The sequence below is a fragment of the Arachis stenosperma genome, chromosome 4, assembly GCF_014773155.1.
Source record: "Arachis stenosperma cultivar V10309 chromosome 4, arast.V10309.gnm1.PFL2, whole genome shotgun sequence".
Taxonomy (NCBI): domain Eukaryota; kingdom Viridiplantae; phylum Streptophyta; class Magnoliopsida; order Fabales; family Fabaceae; genus Arachis; species Arachis stenosperma.
In genome coordinates, this window is record NC_080380.1 from 114,522,477 (window position 1) to 114,526,733 (window position 4,257).

Here is a 4,257-nt window from a genome sequence, read left to right on the forward strand (position 1 = left end):
TTTAGTTAAAATTCACTTTTCTGGACTTTACTATGAGTTTTTTGTGTTTTTCTGTGATTTCAGGTATTTTCTGGCTGAAATTGAGGGACCTGAGCAAAAATCTGATTCAGAGACTGAAAAGGACTGCAGATGCTGTTGGATTCTGACCTCCCTGCACTCGAAGTGGTTTTCTGGAGCTACAGAAGCCCAATTGGCGCGCTCTCAACGGCGTTGGAAAGTAGACATCCTGGGCTTTCCAGCAATATATGGTAATGCATACTTTGCCCAAGATTTGATGGCCCAAACCGGCGTTCAAAGTCACCTTCAGATTTTCCCAGCGTTAAACGCCGGACTGGCACCAAAATGGGAGTTAAACGCCCAAACTGGCATAAAAGCTGGCGTTTAACTCCAAGAAGAGTCTCTACACGAAAATGCTTCAATGCTCAGCCCAAGCACACCAAGTGGCCCGGAAGTGGATTTTTATGTCATTTACTCATCTTTGTAATTCTTAAGCTACTAGTTCCCTATAAATAGGACCTTTTACTATTGTATTTTCATCTTTGGACATCTAGTTCTTAGATCAGATCGGGGTTCTTCTAGTTCCCTCTCTGGGGCCGAAACCAAGAATCACTTTTGTTCTTATGTATTTTCAACGGTGGAGTTTCTACACACCATAGATTAAGGTGTGGAGCTCTGCTGTACCTCGAGTATTAATGCAATTACTATTGTTCTTCTATTCAAATCTGCTTGTTCTTTGTCCAAGATATCACTTGTTCTTCAACTTGATGAATGTCATGATCCGTGACACTCATCATCATTCTCACTTATGAACAAAGTGACTGACAACCACTTCTGTTCTACAAGCAAACAAGGCTCTAGTGTTTATCTCTTGGATTCCTGATACACGATGCATGGTTGATCGCCTGACAACCGAGTGCTCGCCTGACAAACGAGCCAGCCATTCTGTGAGATCAGAGTCTTTGTGGTATAGGCAAGAACTGATGGCGGCATTCAAGAGAATCCGGAAGGTCTAACCTTGTCTGTGGTATTCTGAGTTGGATTCACTGATTGAATGACTGTGACGTGCTTCAACTCCTAGCAGGCGGGGCGTTAGTGACAGACGCAAAAAATCAATGGATTCTATTCCGGCCTGACCGAGAACCGACAGATGGATAGCCGTGCCGTGACAGGGTGCGTTGAACATTTCCACTGAGAGGATGGGAGGTAGCCACTGACAACGGTGAAACCCTTGCATAAGCTTGCCATGGAAAGGAGTAAGAAGGATTGGATGAAGACAGTAGGAACAGAGATTCAAAAGGGAAGGCATCTTCATACGCTTATCTGAAGCTCTCACAATGATATACATAGTATCTCTATTTATCTTTATGTTTTATTCATATCATCTATACCCATTTGAGTCTGCCTGACTAGATTTACAAGGTGACCATAGCTTGCTTCATACCAACAATCTCCGTGGATCGACCCTTACTCGCGTAAGGTTATTACTTGGACGACCCAGTGCACTTGCTGGTTAGTTGTGCAAAGTTGTGTTTATGCCATGGTAGTGAGCACCAAGTTCTTGGGCCATTACTAGGGATTAATTGAGTTGTGAAAAGTTAATGATCACAATTTCGCACACCAAGTTTTTGGCGTCGTTGCCGGGGATTGTTTCGAGTATGGACAACTGACGGTTCATCTTGTTGCTTAGATTAGGTATTTTTTTTAGAGTTCTTAAAAATGAATTCTAGAGTTTCATGATCTGTTGAAATCTGGCTGGCTGAGAAGCCATGTCTAATCTTATTGGACCGAGGTTTCAACTGATCATCACAATAGCTTGTTGATTTCCATCAATCTTGCTATTGGAGCAATGATCTGCTAAGGCTTGGCTGGCCATGGCCATGTCTAGTGTTTGGACCGAAGCTTTCTTTGAAAGCTTGGCTGGCTGTGAAGCCATGTCTAATTCCTCGACCGGAGTCTTAGACTAGCATTGCATGATTCCTGGAATCCAAATTGAGATTCTGAAACCTTTATTTTCTATTTCCATATAATTTTCGAAAATCCAAAAAAAATTACAAAATCATAAAAAACCAAAAATAATTTTATGTTTCTTGTTTGAGTCTAGTGTCTCATTTTAAGTTTGGTGTCAATTGCATGTTTCTGCTCTTTTTGCATTCATGCACGTGTCTTCATTAATCTTCAAGTTGTTCTTGATGATTTTATTACTATGATTTTTAATTCTCTTGACTTGAGTGTTTATGTGTCTCATATGCATTCACATTTTGTTAGTGTCAATAGTATACAAACTGCTAAGTTTGGTGTCTTGCATGCATTGTTATTTGATTTTAGTTGCATTTTGATTATTCCTTATTATTAAAAATCCAAAAATATTTTTAAATTGTGTCTTTTCAAGTCAATAATACAGAGAATTGAAGATTCAGAACATACTGCAGAGGAATTACACAGAAAAAGCTGGGCGTTCAAAACGCCCAGTGAAGAAGGACAGACTGGCGTTTAAACGCCAGCCAGGGTACCTGGTTGGGCGTTTAACGCCCAAAAAGGTACCATTTTGGGATCCATTCTGGGCGTTTAACGCCAGGATGGCACAAGAGGGAAGATTCTGTTTTCAAATCAAATTCTTTTTCAAGTTTTCAAAGTTTTTCAAAATCAAATCTTTTTCAAATCAAATCTTTTCAATCAAATGTTTTCAAAATCAATTTCTTTCCTTTTCAAAGATACTTACTAACATTATGATTTGATTGAACAATTCAAGTATGTTGCCTTTTCTGTTGAGAAAGGTTTAATGTTTGAATCATATCTTTTCTTGTTAGGCAAGGCATTAATTTTTTTTTTTTAAATCAAATCTTTTTAAAATTGTTTTTCAAATCATATCTTCTCAATCACATCTTTTTAAAACCATAACTTTTCAATCATATCTTTTTAATCACATCTTTTTCAAAATAGTTTTCAATCAAATCTTTTTAATTTCTAATTTCAAATTCTTTTTCAAAAATCACTTGATTTCTTTCCCACTTCTAGTTTTCGAAAATTATTAATCAATTTTTTCAAAATGTTTTTAAATCTTTTTAATTTTCGAAAAATCTCTTCCCCTCTTCTCACATCCTTCTATTAGGGAGTATCACTCCTTCTCAATGCACAATTCGAACTCCATCTAATAAGTTCGAATTCTTCTCCTTCTTCTTTCTATTTTTCTTCTTCCTCTGACACCTCAAGGAATCTCATACTGTGACATAGAGGATTCCACATTTTCTTGTTCTCTTCTCTTTCATATGAGCAGGAGCAAAGACAAAGGCATTCTTGTTGAAGCTGACCCTGAACCTGAAAGGACCTTGAAGCGAAAGCTAAGAGAAGCTAAGGCACAACTCTCTGTAGAGGACCTAACAGAAATCTTCAAAGAAGAAGACCCATGGCAGCCGAAAACAACAATGCAACAATGCAAGGAAGGTGCTGGGTGACTTTACTGCACCTACTCCCGACTTCTATGGGAGAAGCATCTCTATCCCTGCCATTGGAGCAAACAACTTTGAGCTTAAGCCTCAATTAGTTTCTCTAATGCAACAGAATTGCAAGTTCCATGGACTTCCATTGGAAGATCCTCATCAGTTCTTAGCTGAATTCTTGCAAATCTGTGACACTGTCAAGACTAAGGGGTTGACCCTGAGGTCTACAGACTTATGCTATTCCCTTTTTGCTGTAAGAGACAGAGCTAGGACATGGTTGGACTCACAACCTAAAAAAAGCCTGGACTCATGGGAAAAGCTAGTCAATGCCTTCTTGGCAAAGTTCTTTCCACCTCAAAAATTGAGTAAGCTTAGAGTGGAAGTCCAAACCTTCAGACAGAAGGATGGAGAATCCCTCTATGAAGCTTGGGAAAGATACAAACAATTGATCAGAAAGTGTCCATCTGATATGCTTTCTGAATGGAGCATCATAGGTATTTTCTATGATGGTCTCTATGAACTATCCAAGATGTCTTTGGATAGCTCTGCTGGAGGATCTCTTCATCTGAAGCCTACAGAGGCTCAAGAGCTAATTGAAATGGTTGCAAATAACCAATTCATGTACACTTCTGAAAGGAATCCTGTGAACAATGGGACTAATCAGAAGAAAGGAGTTCTTGAGATTGACACTCTGAATGCCATATTGGCTCAGAATAAGATATTGACTCAACAAGTCAATTTGATTTCTCAAAGTCTGTCTGGAATGCAAAATGCACCAAGCAGTACTAAGGATGCTTCATCTGAAGAAGAAGCTTATGAT

At 38.8% G+C, this 4,257-nt stretch overlaps 1 non-coding gene across 1 annotated transcript; it reads right to left on the minus strand.

The window, feature by feature from the left end:
* Nucleotides 1-3,804: 3,804 nt before the first annotated feature.
* LOC130977239 (small nucleolar RNA R71) lies at nt 3,805-3,912 on the minus strand. Its single transcript, XR_009084940.1, has one exon. It is a non-coding gene; the product is annotated as a small nucleolar RNA R71 (small nucleolar RNA).
* Between the last annotated feature and the right edge of the window lie 345 nt (nt 3,913-4,257).